This window comes from Grammomys surdaster, unplaced genomic scaffold (genome assembly GCF_004785775.1).
Source record: "Grammomys surdaster isolate TR1022 unplaced genomic scaffold, NIH_TR_1.0 100, whole genome shotgun sequence".
NCBI lineage: Eukaryota > Metazoa > Chordata > Mammalia > Rodentia > Muridae > Grammomys > Grammomys surdaster.
The window spans coordinates 1,404,642-1,423,413 of record NW_021604579.1 but is presented as its reverse complement, the minus strand read 5'-3'; the positions used below and the strand labels follow the sequence as shown (position 1 = coordinate 1,423,413).

The following is an 18,772-nucleotide window of genomic DNA, read 5'->3' as shown; positions in this document are numbered from 1 at the left end:
AGTCTCCAGTCACCACTCCATCTGCCAGCCTTTGCTCAGGCTATGCCGTATGCCTACAAACATTCCCATCCGCAAGGCCTCCACCAAAACTCAGCTTAAACATCAATCTAATCCTGGCACTTCTTCTAACTCAAACTCCCTCACATGCCTGACTATTCCCTGCTTGCCCAGATGCTTGCTGCCCTGCCAGCAAACCTTCATGTCCCTTTGCCACAGTATCTTGTTTTGCCAATCAGGAAACTGAGGCCCAGAGTGGGGGAAGCAACCTACCAAAATTAGCATGGCCAGCACTAGAATTCCAAGTTTTAACCCCCTCCTGGCCAGTACCTGGTTCCTGAAGGGACTAGAGAGGTGGAATTCTCTGGGCCGCAGAAGAGCTGTGTTCTCACCAAGGGAACAGCCTCCTCTCTAAAAACTTCCTTTCCTCAGATTGAAGCCCAGGGAGAGGATGAAAGTAAGTGAAGGTAGGTAGGGCTTTGATTGACAGGCTGGAGCCCTCCCAGGGGGTAGGGGTTGGAGCAAGCCCATCTTGCAGATGATTGACATCAGCCTGAGTCACATCCCAAAGGCAAGGGTGGGTATTGGAACTATGTGCTACCCCTTACATACACATGCTCCAGGTGGTTCTGTTTAGAACCATCCTGGGCTGAAATCACTGGTCCCTTCCCATAGTTCACAGATGCCCTTCTTGCCTGGGGAGTCAACATTGACTCTGCTTCTTGAGTTCCCTGGAGGCTAGCTTCCTGCCATCCTTGAGGTCAGGCCTGGCTCTTAGTGTGACATGAGAGCTTGCTGGGGACCATACCATGGCTGGATGAAACTTAGCTGGGGGTTCTGGCACAAGCTGTCACTGCAGGGCTGGGAAGCCAGGTTGGCAGAAATGCCCAGAGGCTGACTCAGGATCTGCTCTGCCCCTGCCTGCCTAGTGGCCACAGCTGCTGCCTGGCCTCTCCTCTGGGGCTTATGTCTGGCGAGGTCAGCTCCCTAACACACTCACTAGGGCAGACTGACTTTCTTGTTCACTCACAGGCTGACCCCTGCTTACACACTCATCAGGAAGCAGTCTGACCACGATTCACAGGAGTACGGCAAGTCATTTCGCTGCTGGACGCCCCGGTTTTCTACCCTGTTGGCAGGTATCACCATGGCGCTGCATTCACAGGACACTTGAAGTATGAAATAAAACTCAATAATAGTATCAGGCTCAGAATCAGTCCAGAGATGATTCCTATTGTGCGTGTGTATTTTTCCTAGCTCACAAAGTCTCCATGGCTCATATGATGAGCACACACCTCCACTCACACTCACTGGCTCCCTTGTGTGCACGCTTACCCAATGCCCTATACTCAAAGTCTGGTTACATAATCCTTATCTTCCCATGGTTGTCTTAACCACCGGCTCCTCCCTCCCCTCCCCCACGCAAGTTCTTCAGCTCAGTGTCCTCTCACTGCGACCCACTCCCACATCCATTCAGCTCCCTGACAAGCTCCTATCTGTTTACCTTTCTCCGCCTCCTCCACCACACAGGCACACTTGCTTTCACACCTTCCTCAGCAAGGACGTACACGTGCACATTGATGCACACACACTTGATCACTTGCACTGTGGGCTTGCCCATACAACTCTTTAATGCTTGTACGATCAGGGCCAGCAAACTCCTCAGTGGTTCAGCCGGTCCACCTCTCCCCACACTAAGCATATATCACACACTTTCCCAATGCATCCACCTCAGTGATCACCCCCATCCTGGCCCTCATGAACTGCTTCCCCTCCTGTCTCAGCCCCTCCCAGCTCTCAGAATAGCCCCTGCCGCCACTGCTGAGCTGTCAAGGCCCTCCAGAGCTGGTGTCCCACTGCTCTGTGCCAGCTTCCCAGCCTCACTCAGGGGCAAGTAAGGACAAGAAGGTGGCTTCTCTGAGTTCTGTTGTGTGTAGCTGCTCTGTACTCCAGGACTCCTCTTTCAGAGCCCACCTGGAAGGCAGTCAGAATTCGGGATTGGCTGCTGCTACCTGCACCCACCCTGCCAGGAAATCCTGATCTTCATCTTTCTCACCCTGTCAAAGCAGTGAGTCCACCTCCCCTCCATGGGTTCAAAGACGAATGGGTTTTACTTGGATTGAGCTAGACCATGGCAAAACCCATCTGGCCCTCCTAGGATTCTCAAGAGAACCCTCCCCTAAGCCATGGTTATCACATAAAACAAACAAATGAAAAAAAAAAACCACCTTCCTGATGTCCAGCAGAGCCTGTTTGATATTTGATGCCACAGTGGCAGGGGAAAAGAATAGCACAGGGGTGATGTCTGGGGACACCTCTGGAAGAAGGGGAGGGACTGGTGTCTAGAGTAGGCCTCCAGGTTGGAAGGGGGCGTGTCTATAGAAGGCAGAGGGGACATCAGGACAGCTGGGAGAACCTCCAGGGTAGGCTCATGCCTGGCCCAGGCTGGGACAGTGCCCGGAAGTGGGTGGGGCTGAGCTGAAGAGGCAAGGCTGAAGGGACCCACTAGCATGGGGGGCCCCTTTAGAAGATCTAAGGCCACTTCAATTGCTTCCACAAACCATTGCAGGGGCACAGGGTTCCCTTCGTCAGGAAAGCAGCCCAAGTAGCCACGGAGAGTTCCCGAGAACATGGGACCAGGCCCAAAGAACCTGATGTTCTCTTCTGGCCAGAGAACTGTCCACCCACCAACAGGGATAGAGAATCAATGCCAGAGTGAGTCCTTCTTACCGGAACACGCGATCCCTTTCCATCCTGCCTTCTTATGCCCTCAGTTCCACTCAGTACTCACTGAGTGCCAGCCTCTGCGGAACTCCTGACTGAGAATCTAACTCCTTGTGGACAAGAACTTGGCCCATCCTGTTCACAGCTCTGTCCTCAGGGCCTCGAGGAGAGGCTGACAATGAGAAGAAGTTCGGGGCAAATGGAAGCATGAGCTCACACTGTTCTTACAAGTATCCGAGAGGCAGGTATGTTTATTTCTACTGTCTGAATGAGGGAAGAGGTTCAGAGAAGGAAAGTGAGACTCCTGCCTGAGACTCAAACCGTAGTCAGGGATTGCTCTCTCTCTCTCTCTCTCTCTCTCTCTCTCTCTCTCTGTGTGTGTGTGTGTGTGTGTGTGTGAGTGTGTGTGAGCGGGCATGTGAAGGCTATGCATGCATGTGTATGAAGATCTGAAGACAATTTCTGGTGTCAGTACTTGCCTTCCATCTAGAGGGATAGTCTTTTTTTGCTTGCTCAAGGATGAGTATGCCAGACCTGCTGGCTTGTGAGCTCCCAGGGATTCTCCCATCTCTTCTTCCCAACTAGCCTAGGAGCATTGGGGTTGCAGACACATCTCACATGGGTTCTGAGGATTCAAACACAGATCCTCACACTTTTAGTCACTCAGCCACCTCCCAAGCCTTGGGTCGGTTTCTTGTGGTGCATAAGGTATGCTTCTTGTATGGGAAATGAGCCTCTGTTTCCTTATTGTGCAATAAGAATGACTGTCCTTAACTGGGGTATGATCAAGACACCCAGCCAGAATGTAGAGATGGAGCATAGTTGGTAAACTGCTTGACCAGGAGGCACAAAGCCCTAGGCTTCGTCTATAGCATGTCATAGACAACACATGGTGGGGCACATTTGTAATCTCAGCACTAGAGGGGTAGAAGCAGGAGGATCAGAAGTTCAAGACCATTCCAACTACATGGAGGATTTGAGGCCAGCCTGGACTATATGAATCACAACCTCAAAAATAAAATAAAAGCCAAACCTAGAGCCCGCCATGGGTTAAACGCCAGACACATGTTCCTACCCCTCACCTTTCTCCTTTGCTATGTGTTCACCCTAAAGCCCAGCCCTGGGAGTCACTCCTCCTTCTGCACCGTGTGAGGAGGCACACTCGTTTGCTAGGGCGACCGCACACTGAATGGCCTCAAACAACAGGGATCTGTTGTCTCACAGAAATGGAAGCCGGAGGTCCCAAGGTTAAGATGGTGGCAGGGATATGCAGTTTCTGAAGGCTCTGGTGGCAATGGCAGTGCTTATCACTGTGACCTTCTCTTGAGGATGCAACACTCTGGTCTCTTTCCCCCTGTTCACTAACATGGTGTTTTCCCCGGCCTGTATTCTCAAGGTCATCTCCTGTTGTCTGTCTCTATGTCTCATCTTCCTAAAAGGTTGTGGGGCTCCTGCTGTTCTACTATGTCTTCTTCTTAGTTAATTATATTAGTTCATATTTTATTCCCAAATGAGTACCACATGGTAAGGCTTCAGGAAGGACTTACATTTTAAGGGGTGCAAGTGAACCCAGAAGCAAAGGGTCACAGAAACTGTGTGGGATGTGCAGGCAGGAAGGTCTACATTCCAATTTGGCCTGCCTCACTAAGTTGCCTGACTGAGCATCTGAAGTGCGTATCTCAACAGCCTCCCACAGTGGTGACAAGGGAGACAGGGTGTAGGGCTGATAAAATATGGACTGATGTGTCCTGCAGCCTTATTGCCCTTCCTTGTGACCTCTCCTCTGACCCAAAGTCTATTATTGTCTCTCTGATTCAACAGTACTTTGGAGCCAAATGTTCTTGGCTGAGTCATTCGTCTCTAACGTGTGTGCGTATGATGTGTGTGTGTGTGTGTGTGTGTGTGTGTGTGTGTGTGTGGTGGAGGCAGGTAAGCTAGCCATCTCAAAGGTAGGTGGGTGCAAAGCTCTGAGGTCACTTTGCAAATATGATGTTGTTTGGACTCTCAAGAGCCAGTCGTAACCATCAAGGAGGAAGCATTAAACAGTATGAGAGTCCTAGAAGGCTGCTTCTTTTTTCTGTGCCTCTTTGGCCAGGTCCCTAGGCCCTCTGAACCATGAACCTAGCAGATTTTCCTAAGCCAATGAGCCTCTGTCTCAAAGCAGCCTCCTGTAGCCAAGCTGGCTGTTGCCTCATCACTAGATGCTAGGTAGCTGTGGAAAGAGACAGCCAGCATCAGCCTTAGCAGGAATCTCCTATGTGACCCGAGACTGGCCACTCGCTTCAGTTTCTTGTTTTCAAGGTAGAGATTCAAACAACTAGCCCCAAATTGGGTGGAATTAAAGTAGCCCAAACATAGCTGTGTGCATTTTGTGAAACTGTGATTTCTTTGGCTAATAGCTTCTTGGTCTTGCCTTGTGTTCCCAAAGGCACATGAAAAGCCTTCCTACCTCCTGGGCTAACTGTGGGCCTCAGGACCCTATGGTAAGAGGCATCATAGAACCCAAGCCAAGGCTTCTGGTGAATTTGGTAGTTAGATCAAGTGGCTTAAAGGAAGTGGCCAAGAGGAGTAGGGAGGAGGAGGCCCCCTCTGTGCAGGCATGAACTGTGGGTCCTGAAAGTCATGATCTGCACTCGTGACCACTATCACAGTCCGTGGGAAATGGGGCATCATCTGAGGAACTGAACATCTCAGTCCCTGCCCAACTCCTACATTGAAATCCTCAGCACACGGTGATATGGGCCATGGTTAACTCAGGGGGATGAAGACCTCACAAGGCACAGAACATAGCAATGCCTAGAGTTTAGACTAGTTACCAGAACTGTTTGTTTGTTTGTTTGTTTGTTTGAGACAGGGTTTCTCTGTATAGCCCTGGCTGTCCTGGAACTCACTCTGTAGACTAGGTTGGCCTTGAACTCAGAAATCCACCTGTCTCTGCCTCCCAAGTGCTGGGATTAAAGGCGTGCACCACCACTACCCGGCTACCAGAACTCTTATACATTATTTTTATATCTTGCTACATTAACCCTCATTGACAATGACATCGATACTAACATTTACCAAATTTAGGCGCACTTCTCACTTGTTTCTTAACTGAATGTGAGAGCCTGACAGTATTTTAAAAGGGACTGCAGAAGCTCAGAGACAGAATAATGTTCTTCGGGTCACAGAACCAGGTTCTAAGTCAGGGTATTCCCACTGTAAAGTTTATGCTTCTCCCTCCCACTGCAGCTGATTTTTTTTTTAACCTGGCCACTGCCTATGCAGGTGGATGATGCCAAGCATGGGTGGCTTAGCCTGCCCAGACAATGCCTGTTCTGAGACAGGGCTTGCCAGTTTCTACCCTGAGTGTTATCTGAAACCACGCACTTGTTTAATCTCACTTTTTAGTCGTTGCAATGTAATACTTGGGTTAGACCTACTGAGGTCAAGCCATGAACATGGCCCACACCAATGCTGCCATCCCCCTCTTTCAAGCCTCTGGCCAATCCAAGTGTCGTGTGGTGGCTCTCCAGTGGGCTTGACCCTGCCTGGTATCCTAAGACCTGAGCCCATCCCCACCTGCCTGGCGGACTCTTGTATACTACTGCGCCTCTTGGACTGAGTGTCGTTTACATCTGCCCATCCAAAATGAATACTCCATCAGGGCCCTGGGCCACATGTGCATCAGAGTTTTCTCTCAACTACCATTCAAAGGTACCTCACCTAACAAATGGACCTCACCCCATACGCACCTACCCTAAGCTTGGCTCCCTTCTGCTTGCTTGTCCCCAGCCATGGTTTCTACCCCCACCCTCTGTCCCATAATATGGAGACAACACAGGAATTTAGTCCATTGATCCTTGGGTATAATCTTGGCTCCAATTAAATGTCACCGGCATGTCACCTTCCTTAGCAAGGAGCCAGGATTGACAGTGCCTTCTTCATGTACATCTGAAGGTGTTTACCTGGCTCTGAAATGCCATCTTGGCAAGTTGATCCTCCAGCCTGGTTCTTTGTTCTGGGACATTTCCCCTTAGCTCTGTCCCCTGGTGAGTGCGCTGTGCTGGTGCCAGTGGCCATGGGACTCTGGGATAACTGGACTGTGTTTGGCTGCACTCCTCAGCACCTGTTCATCCTCCAAGTATGTCACAGAAAGGGGCAGTTGTCAAGGAGTGGCACAGAGTAGGTACCCCAAAACTCTTGGCTTTTCTTCTAACATTATCATATGAATAAGATGCAATACAAGGTCAATTCTGCACACCAACTGGCTGTGCTAGCTTTCCATTATTATGACAATACATCTGAGCTAATCAACATATGAAGAAGAAAGGTATCTTGGCTCTTGGTTTCACAGGTTTCCATCCATCCATGGTCACTGGGTGCACGGCAAAGCATCACATCATGGCAGGAATGATGCATCAGAGAAGGCTTCTTAGCACAGCTGGAAGCAGAGAAAGGAACTAGAGACCACAGTTCTACCCGCCTCTAAGAACCAGGGACTAGGGATGGCTCCTCAGTAATGCACAAAGCCTCGAGTTTGATCTTAAAAGTACAAAGACCTTATAGAGTTTGACTTCCAGCAGCCACATAAAAATGTCCAGCATGGTGGCATGCACTTATCATTCCAGTACTGAGGTAGAGATAGAAGAAAGGATCCCTCAGGTCACTGGCCAACGAAAGACCCTATCTCAAAGGAAGAGGACACCATTCCTGAAGGTGATACCCAAAGTTATCCTATGACCTAAACACACACACATGCATATGCATGCCCTGCACATGTGTAACTTTGGTGCACATGAACACATACTACATGCATGTTAAAAAAAAACATGACCCCCAAATGACCTAGCCTCTTAAAGTTTCTACACACATACATGTCCATAGTACTGCAGGCTGGGGACCAACCCAGCATCATGTGGGGCTCAAGATCCAAATGACAGCATTAAACAAATATACAAGAATGCCAAAAATGCTGGGTGGTGGTGGTACATGCCTTTAATCCCAGCACTTGGGAGGCAGAGGCAGGTAGATTTCTCAGTTTGAGGCCAGCCAGGTCTACAGAGTGAGTTCCAGGACAGCCAGGGCTACACAGAGAAACCCTGTCTCGAAAAACAAAACAAAACAAAAAACAAACAAACAAACAAACAAAGAATGCCAAAAACACATGAAAAAGGTCACCAGAGAATGATGGGTGATCATGGGGCATACTGGTGGTCTAGGTTCTTTGTCACCACAGTACAGTGGGTACAAATGTTACCTTGCTGCCTGCCGGGAAGCACAGAGCTAAATCTTGTTTTTGACTGCAGTAACTACCCTCAGTTTAAGCTTATGGCTCATTCCCTCTTCTCATTTTGTTAGAAAGCCCTTCCTCCTTCCCCCACTGAATGGGCCTATTGTTATTGTATATGTCATTTTCTAAAAATTAGAGTCTACCCCAAATCCTTTTTAGGAAGTAAATGTAGCAAGAATGATGAATGAGGGAAAGAAGCCCAGATGCAGGAAGCAAGTCACACATGGAATAAAGACACTGGCAAGGCATCTCCCTCATGCTGATAAGGGCTTCTCACCTTGGAAGTCAGTGTAGCTGTCACCTCCTCCGAGAAGCTTCTCTGGGACTGATCCCTTTGGACACTGCATTCATCAGAGTTCATCAGCAAAATGGAACCAATAAGAGATAGACAAAGGATGAAAGATGGAGACAGACAAAAGACAGGTAGATAGAGAGAAGACGATAAGAGGCAGACAACAGAGGATTAGTGCAGACAGATGAAACATAGGGAGATATAGTAAGACGATAGGGACCGAAAGCCTGAGGCTGTATTCATGTGCGATGCCCTAGGTCCAACCTCTGGGATTATTTCTGGTTAAAGTCCCCAAGATAGATATAAATAAAAGATAAATATATGTAGACAGAAGGCATATAAATAGATAGAGATTGAAGATATAAGGTTATAATGGGAGATAGATATAGATGGATGGATAGTTAGATAGAAAGATAGATGAAAGATAACGCATAGCAACTGGCTTGTAATTATGCGAGCTAAGCAGTCCTGCACGCTTCCTTTTCAAGTTAGAAACTAGGCAGATAGAAGATAAATTTAGATGGATAGATAGGTAGACAGACAGATAAGTAGACAGACAGACGGACAGCTCATAGTGAACAACTGGCCTGTGCAATTATTGAGACTGAGAAACCCCACAATCTTTCCTTTTCAAGCTGGAGATAGATGTAGGGTGTCAGTAGTGTAGTTCTAATAAAATCCTGGAGATTGAAGAACCAGGAGAGACAGGTATGAAAATCCTAGTCCAAGGACAGGAAGACGGTCAACATGCCATTTCCAGCAGGCAGGCAGGTTTAGCTCGGATAGTGCCCATACACAATACAGAGTCCAACCTCCTTCAACTTCACTAATCCAAAGTCTGATTCCCTCTGGAAACACGTTCCAGACACCCAGAAATAACATTTAACCTGTGCACCCCTGGGCCTAGTCAAGTTCACACAAAATGAAGCACTACAGTGCACCAGCTGCTCCCCCTTTGTTCCTTGGGCACATTTTTGTTGTTTTCAGATTCTCTGCTGTAATTCTCCTTTCTCACACCCATCTATTAGCCTGTGGGATCAGGGAAATGGGGGTGTCTCGCAATGGACTCAAGCTACGGCTTATAGAAGAGACTCAGAAGGATCATGTGTCTTTAGCAACCACAGTGTGGAATGGTGCAGAAGACAAAGGCCTCAGGCAGACAGGCAGACTTGAGGTGAGTACAATGTTACCCCTTTCTGCCTGAGCAACTTCAAATATGTTACTGTAGTTGTATAGGCCTCAGTACCCACCAGCACTTTCATTAAAAGAATATGTGTACCTATTCTCAGTCTTTGAGAACATATTAAGCTTCAAACATCACAGCAGCCAGGGCCACCTCCATTCATCTGTGCCCTGTGACCACCACTCAGGCCCTGATCTTAGAAGTCCATGTCCAATTACTTTGTCAACTTGACACAACCCAAAGTTATTGAGAAGTGAGTCTCAGGTGAGAGATTGCCCATATCAAATTAGTAGGTGTGTCTGTAGGAGATTGTCTTGATTGTTCATTGATGTTGGAGTGTCAAGTCCACTATGGGCAGCACCATTCCCTGGGCCGGTGATTCTGGGCTGCATAAGAAAACTAGCTAAGTATAAGCAGAAACAAGCCATTAGGCAGCATTTCTCCATAGTTTCTGATTTAAGATTCTGGTTGAGTTCTTGCTCTGAACTCCCTCAGTGATAGACTGTGACATGCCAGTGTAAGTTAAAGAAAACTTTTCATCCTCTAACTTTTTTTGGTGTGAGATGTTTCATCCAGAAACAGAAAAGCAATCTAAACACCCTCTCAGATACTTGAATGGGTATTGTGATTTCCTGTTTCTTCTTCAGTCCACATACTTATCAGTCGTGTGATCTTGGGCAAGTTATCTGGCATTCTTGCTATTACTAACAACGTATTAACAGTGAAATGATTATTAAGATGGTAACTATTTTATAGTAGCTATGATAATAAAGGGTATCCTGGGGACAGTGCATTCCATAAAGTTCTATTTCAAGGCCTGGCTCCTGACTCTGGGTGCTACAGTCAGAGCTGCAGCCTCTCCTGATCCACAATCTCATCTGCCTCGTTGTTGTTCTTTCTGTTCAGTCCTGCAGAGGACTAAGCACGGGCTTGGAGTCTCAGAGCCTTGGCTTTCCATCCTCAGGCATCACCTGCCACCTGTAGGACTGAGCACGATGCTGCTCTTGGCAGCAGCTTCTTCTCCAAGTCTGGGATCTGGGGAAATCCCCTTGTGAGGCTGTAGCGGAGAGGGGACCTGTGGGCACGTCTCGCCAGGTGTCTGCAGACTCTGAATCTTTGACTGACGGTTGTGCTTGGCATTTTCCAAGTCTTTTATTGTTTATTGATGTCTACATTTTACGAGTTATTTTGTATATGCGTGTATGCATATGCGTGTATGTGGTGTGTGTGGTGTGTGTGTGTGTGTGTGTGTGTGTGTGCGCGTGCACGCGCACGTGCGTGCACATGCATATGGAAGGTGGAGGCCGGAAGTTGGCAAGCATCCTCCTCAGTCATTTATTCAGTTTATTTTCATTAAAAAAAAACCTAAGTCTTTCACTGAATTTAGAGCTCATTGATTGGCTAGACTAGCTGTCTATCAAGCCCCAGGGATCCTCCCTGTCTCCATGTCCCAAGCACTTGGGTCCCAGGTACACATTTGCGTTTTATATGGTGCTGGAGATCTGAACTCAGGTCTCTATCCTTGTGCAGCAAACACTTTACTAGCTGATCCATCTTTCTAGCCCTTGACTAGCTATTTTAAAAAGTGTTTAATTGCCCTAAACAAGCTGTCTTGACATTTGACTTGAAAGTAACACATCAACCGATGAGCCCACCAGCCCTGATTTTAACTTGGCTTGAGCTATAGCCTTGGGCAAGTTGCTTTGTCTCTCAGAACCCCAGGGTTTTTTTTGTTTTGTTTCTGTTATTGTTTTGTTGTTTGTTTGTTTGTTTGTTTGTTTTTCTGTAAGGTGGCACTTAGAATACTCACTTCACATGGGGTCCAGATCTGGCTTTACAGCAACCACTGTGACAGAACAGCTCTGAGGTGACAGGCCGCACACCTGGCAGATGGGAACATTCCCACTGGCTCACTACCACCTGTTTCCATACCTCCAGCTCTGCCCTTGGTTATCCCTAGGCTGTTACTTGAATAAGTACAGTAAAGGGAGGGAGGCAGGCCCAGGGCTGCCCATATCATGGTCAGGCTTCCACAGAACCAAGGAGGAACCAGCCTGGGGGATACGTTTGCCAAATGGAGTCTCAGAGCCAGCTGGACATCTACAGTTGTCCCTGGTAGGAAGAGCTAGCTGTGTACCCAGGCTCAGCTTGATCACAGCAGATCTAATTTATGACTTTAGACAATAGAGAAACCAACAGGCATAGACAAAGCTAGCCCCAGGCCAGTTGAAAACTGCACCAGGAACCTCCAGTGTATCTGCATCTGTGAACTGGGGGTGATAGCAAGGTTATACCAAGCTCTAGGGTTGCTTAGGGACCAAGTGAGGGCCATGGATGACTGGGTGTAGAGGCTTCACTGATTAGCCATGGGGTGGCAGGGAGGGGTATTTTGGGAAGACTTCAGTTCCAGAATTGGCAGAAACACTAAGGGAAGATGCTAGGTTTGTCCTAGGGCTGGTGTGTGTGTGTGTGTGTGTGTGTGTGTGTGTGTGATAACCAAGGGGGCATCCAGCTGGGCATGCAGTACTGAGTTCCAGGAAGGGGTGTAGACAAGAAATGTGGATTATCAGTTTTTGGTGCAGAATGGTGAAGCTGTAGGGGCAGCTCATCCCTGAAAGTGATTGTGGAGCAAGATGGAAAAAGAAGAGAGAAGAAGGGGCATGTGCCAGAAACCAGTCTCTGTCAACAAGGGCCTTTGTATGCCCTCAAAAGACTATGGGGAGGAGGGCAGGGGAAGACCTTCATAAGCCTCTGGTAGTTAGCAAACATCTGTGAGCCTCAGTTTTCTCATCCGTGAAAAGGGAATACCATTGAGACTTTGGTCAGGGTTGTATGAGATCTGAATGACCTCATTTGACAGGACACCCAGGACAGACTGGTGCTGCTGTCCTGCACTGTGAGTGCTGCTATCTGCTCCAAAAAATCCTATTCAAAAGAAATGGACTCTCAGCCACTCCCGGAACGTTGATGGTCGGGTCGAGGTCTGTGGAACACTAAGGGGTTGATAGTCTTACCAGTGCAAGCACTTGAAGAGGAAGGAATTGCTTGGACGGATCTGAGTTAAGAGGACCCAGGTTTAATTCCCAGCAACCACAGGGCAGCTCACAACCATCTATAATTCCTCAGGATCCTGAGGAAACATCAGTGCTTTCTACTCACCGTATCATGGAAATGTGTGCCCAATGGTGATCCTGAATCTTCCAGAAGGTCCAATCAGGTCAACTATTCTCATAAAACACACTCTAGCTTCTTAGCCAATGGCATATCTCTCTTGTTTTACAAGACCACTGGCCTTGGTGATGGGCACCTCAAGGTGGCGTTATCAAGCTTTCCTCAGGCCCTGCTCACTGGTTGTTCCTGAAGAGAAGTGGCTGCCTCAAACCAAGTTCTCTCTGTGTCAGGGGATTTGGTGTTCAAGATATACTAACAGCCTGGCAAGGGCTCAGTACAGCCGAGCAAGGCCGAGTTTGTCCTAAAAGAGACGTCTGAAGATTCAGCCACAATGATCACATACCCAGAGCATAGAGCAAGGTACAGACATCTACCCTGTTGGTGGCCACCATGCCAGAGGAGGTGGAACTGTTTCCTGTGTTTCTGGTGGAAACCGATTCTGTCGAGGCTGTGTTCCGTTCAGTCACACAGGTGGCCCTGCTTAGGATGAGAAGGAAGCCTGTGAACAACATCTGGGTTTGAGGAAGTGGGGAGGACAGGGATGAGGGCAGGGCGCCTCAGGCAGTGTTGTGCCTGTGTCCCAATGAGGTGCAGGGAGGAACTGAGACCTGGTGTTACAGCTAGCCTTCTGGTGGACCAGTTCTGGAGGGACAGACAAAATGCCCAGGCAGACAGAGACATTTCTATCTAGTAGACCACCTGGAAAGTCACCTCGGAACATTCTACTGCCTGTGCTGGCTCCCTTCTCATGGAAGAAGCCATGGAAGGGAAGGAGTAGTATTGGAACTATATGTTGCTGTCCATGATGGCCAAAAAGCTGTGTGACTCTACATCCCTGGAGTGAGTGTCAAGTCTGAAACAAGCCAAGAGAACACAGCATGGCTTTTCCCAGAGGCTTGCAAGAACACGCACAACAGCAACGGGTCCCCAGCACAGAGGACGTTCCTGTCCCCTCACTTGTCAGACAAGGAAATGGACACAGAAGGAGGCAAGGATTTGTCACACATGTAGTGTGTGATTTATATAAGAGACGTCCTTCCCAAAAGGCTTGCATATTAGGGGCTCGGTCCCTAGCTGGTGGTGCTGTTTTGGGTGGTGGTGATTAGCTGGGACCCCACAGATGGAAATAAGTCACTGGGGGTAAATTTGTGGGATATTCATTCTCTCTCTCTCTCTCTCTCTCTCTCTCTCTCTCTCTCTCTCTCTCTCCCTCTCTGTCCCCTACCATGATGCTCTACCATACCTTCCTTGCCTGGAAGGGCTGACCCCTTTGAAACCATAAGCCCAAATAAATCAATTGTTTTTATCAAGTGTTTGGTCACAGAAACAACAACAAAAAATTCTAACTAATGTGTTAGAACTAATGAGGCTAATGATGGAAGCCAGGGCCCTAACTCTCAAGTCCATGACTGTTCTTCCCTCCTAGGTGGTGCTATGTCAGCTACAACCCCCAGGCAGACCACTCCACTTTCAGAGGTACCATCTGGAGCTGGGCACCCATCCTCATGGCCACTATAGTGAGTGGTCATGTGTGCTGAGAGCAATGGCGGATTCACAGTGGCATGTGTTGTAAGAATGTATCGCCTCATTTCAATTCAGGGGTACACATGTATGTGTGTTCACACGCATGTGCATACATATACGGTCTGTGCATTTGCATGTATGTGTGCCCATGAAGGCCAGAGACTGACACTGAGTCCTCCTCAATCGCTCTCCACTTTACATACTGAGACAGGGTCTCTCACTTGAACCCAGTGCTCACTAACTCAGCTGGTGGAGCTGGCTGGCTTGCTCCAGGATGTCCTGTCTCTGTCTCCAGAATGCTGGGGTTGCAAGTGAGCTACCACACCCTCGTGACATTTATATGGGCTCTAGGGATTTGAACTCCTGTCCTCAGGCTTGCACGCAGAGCATTTGACCTCGAGCCATCTTTCCAGCCCCAAGATTTGGAGTTGCTACATGAGTAAAATTTTTAAAAATTCTATTCATCCTTTTAGAATCTCGTTAAGGATTTTTGATACTGATCAAATGCCTATATGAGATTCTTTTAAATAAATTAGGCTGAATAAAATATTTTTGAGTGGTGGTTGCCTGTTCGCTTTTGCTTTCATTAAGCTGACTACTAACGTGAAGGGCACGTGTAGCACCCCTGATGTCACCACTGAACAGTGTAGGCTTTGCAGAACAGTGCAGGTGACTGGGTGGAATACAGGACCACACACCTCAGGAGCCATCCCAGCACAGGGTGGCCTGTCCAGAGAGTGTGATTAGGGTTGCAGACCTCAGAAGGAGACTGTATTGGGTGAAACCATGTCATATAAGGGAAAGTTGAAGAAACCAGACATGACCCACCTTAAAATAGCAAAGAACTGTCACACGGCAGTGGCAGCAGGTGTTCTGTGTGGCTCAGAGAAGAGAGCTGGGACTGGGTGTGAGTGGAAGGCCAGGCCTGTCTGCAGATGAGCTGGGCTGTCTAGCCAGGATGTAGTAACAAGCAGGGCCTGGGATTTCCGAGTGGATTCAGGAACAGAGATGCTGTCAGGTTACTTCAGTGGAAACAATCTCCTTTCTTTAGCCACATGGGCCGCCCATGGGATTTGATGGCTGGCCTGGGAGTTCAGGATGGAGGGACTCTCTGAGATGTCTGCCCAATAGTAACACTGCTGCTTAATGAACATATACTACAAACCAGGAGACTAAAGGAGCATATACTAAAAACTAGGAGACTAACGTGCTAATGATGATCTTCACCCGCCCCGGTTAGGCAGATAAGGAAACTGAGGCTCAAAGGGTGCTTTGTCCAAAGCTACAGTCTGGACAAAGCAGGATTTGAACTCTCTCTAGCAGACACCAGCGCCCACTGGCATGGGATGTCCTCCTGCGAGAGTCTGGAGGGCAAGGGCCAGCTGGAGTCCTGGGGGGATCTAGACTGGTTCTTCCTAGGAAGCCAGGGCCCCACTGGGCTCTCCAATTAGCAAGAGCAGAGAAATCAGAGGCAGCAACAAGCTCTGCTAATGAGCTGCCACATTAAACAATGAGTCACACTTCCATACGGTGCCGCTCCAGCCCTAACCCGGAACAAACAAGCTGTGAGAAACAGTTTACAAAACAGCGAGGTGTGACTGTTCCCTGCTGCCACTGCTGCTGCCACCACCAACGCCACCACTACTACCCCATCACCCTCAACACCACCACCATCACCACCACCACCACCACTACCATTACCATCACCACCACCTTTCTTGCCACCCTCACCACCACCCACTAATTTCATCATCATCACCACCGATACTACCACTACCAACGCCCTCACAACCACCACTAATTACCCTAACTGCTACCATTATTCCTACCACCACTACCCTCACTGCCAACACTGCCAACATTAACACCATCACTACCACCCCACCTCCACCACCACCACAGCCACCACAACCATTGCCATACTCACTGCTACTCTTTCCACCGTCACCACCACCAGCAGCCATCACTGCCATCATTCTCAGTAACCTAACACCACACTCTCACCACCACCACCAATGCCTCCATTGCCATTGCCACAGCCACAGCGTCACTGTGCAGCCACTGGCACCTCTGTTGGATGCCTGTGTGCAGGTGTGTATGCAAGGGCAGATATGGGAGGGGCTCCTAACTCTGCCCTGACTTCTGAGCGCAGGGCAGTGTCTGCCTTCAAAAGCAATGCCTCCCCCAGCCCCTGCCCAAAGCTGCAACATCTACTGCCCCTTTAGCCTGTCCTAGGACCTGTCATCTGGTCACTCTGTGAACTCGTGCAAGTGACTTTATCTCTCTGGGTCTTGGAGTCCCTTATGTAGTTGTGGAGACAACAATCCTGCCCAGCCCATTCTTTCATCAGGACTGACTGAGGTTACCAACCAGGTAAGCTGCCACCACAGGAGGCCCTGCACAGAACCTGTCTGCAGCAAATCACGGATCACTCCCTCACTTTTCTCTGTAAAGCGAGGGCCCAGCTGCCTTCCCTTTCCTGGCACACTTGTGCCCCTGGCTCACCCACCTCTGCACTGGGGACTTGGGGTCAAGATGACCTTTATCACTTCCAGCCCAGCACAGGAGGCAGATGGCACACTGAGAAGAGCACAGTTTGGGGACAGCAGCTGTGGGTTCAGATCACTCCCAGACAACTTTCATCTTTGGAAGCATCTATGGTAAAAACCTAATCTGGGCCAGACTATGTGTCAGTATTTAATGCACTACACATGGCCACCATCCACCCAGTGAATCCAGGGAGAACATGACTATTCCACCCTGGAGAAGAGGACACGGACTCAACGAAGTCAGCCTAGAAAGTCTCTAGAGTCAGCTAAGGTTGACGGAACCACATTTCCCAGACTCTCTTTCCTTTAGTCTCAGGTTAGAGTCTCCGAGTGGTTCTGCTTCTCTAATCCAACCTTGACTGACACGCATGTCTACAGTGCCACACTGAGTTAATGATGGAGCTTGGAGTCAAGTGGGCTGCCCTCAGTCAAGCCCAGGTTTTTAACAAGTCTGCTGTCACAGCAACAGCAGTACGGAGTTACTACACACCACTTACGTGGTACCTCTGTACTCTCCTCCACCAGCCATTTCGGTTCATCTCTGATAACACCATCCCGGCTGTTACAGGTGAGAAAACCGAGAAGAGCCACGATAACGCAGCTATTAAGTAGGGAATCTGAGAGATAATTCCCGATTGTTGACGCCACCGCCCATCTTAGCTGGAACATTCTCTCCATTCTACTGTATGCAACTTTATCCCTAAATTGCAGTTTTCTCTACTCATAAAGTAAGACTACCCTACCTAAAATACAGGATCATTGGGATAATTCATTGTGAATACGTTGCTACAGGGCTTCTGGGAATATAAAATAGGGTGCCAATTTGCTCTCTGTCCTACAACCACTGAAAAGTTTCCAGACATTGAACACCAGGCAGCACAAAGCAACAGTCCCTGAGAGAGGAGAAACTACTGAGCTGAGACCTAGGATTGCCAGCCTCCACCTGGGGAGAGTTTCCAGACTCCGCTCAAGGAGAGGGGCCCACAGCTCCCTCTGAGTTGAGGAGACAGAACCAGGAGCCTGAGCAGCCAACGCAGCTGGAGAGCACAGGGCAGAGAGACCTGAAGAGAAGAGAACTGGAGAGAGGGGGAGCTTCAAAGACCCTCAGGGCTCCACGCAGGCCTGAACATGGGCAGAACTGGTGCGTGAGTGGAGTACCCAAGTACAAGGAAGGACCACCCCAAAGGAGCCAAAAACACCATCTCCAAAGTTCACACAGACCTGGTACCTTTTACACGCTAGCAGCCCGCGCATAAACCCTCTCTACGCTCTTAGAAGAGCAGTGCTTCTGTACTGGAGGGGAAGAGGAGTTCTGCCTGAGAGGGCAGCCAAGCAGGCCTCAGAAGAACACTCTTTTCAAGTGACTTCACTGCATCCCAGAACAAAGCTCAAGACTATTATCAGAATACTAAAATGATCAGCTCATACCAAGGTGAAATTCGCAAGGGCTCACAGCCAGCCAGCAACCACTAGGCCTGCAAAGACACAGGACAATACTGCCTACGTGAGGATGTACCAACCACTTGACATAGACCCCCAAGTAGCACAGAAGATGGAATTAGGACACAAGACATTAAGCAATTATGCTAACTACAGTCCACAGGTTCTGGAAGTTAGAGCAATGGTTGATCATGCTAAGTAGAAAGAAATAAAGAAAAAAACAACAACACAAAACCAAATTGAACTTCTGGATATGGGGGTGTGGAGATAGTGTTTGGGATGGAAAGAGCATGCTGCACGGAACTGGCAACATGAAAGAAATGAGTAGTAATTTAAAGATGTAGCAATGGAGGACAATAATGAGATGCTCAGCAGAGAAAGGCGCTTGCCATGTAAGCCTGGCCACCCGAGTTCAATCCCCAGAGTCCACATAACGGTGGAGGAAGAGAACTGAGTTCCCAAAGTTGTCCTCTGACCTCCATGTGTACACGTGGCATACATTCTACACTAATAATAAACAAGTTAAAAATAAGTAACAGTATAACACTGGCCAGTGACATCACACGCTGGGCGGAGGCAGAGGCAGAGGCAGAGGCAGAGGCAGAGGCAGAGGCAGAGGC

The 18,772-nt window shown here is 48.6% G+C and overlaps 1 long non-coding RNA gene across 1 annotated transcript in view; it reads right to left on the bottom strand.

The window, feature by feature from the left end:
* Window positions 1-6,950: 6,950 nt before the first annotated feature.
* LOC114636727 overlaps window positions 6,951-18,772 on the bottom strand; it is a 13,728-nt gene continuing 1,906 nt past the window's right edge. The window contains exon 2 of the long non-coding RNA XR_003713660.1: window positions 6,951-7,144. This is a non-coding gene — a long non-coding RNA (uncharacterized LOC114636727). The remainder of the gene's footprint in view (window positions 7,145-18,772) is intronic.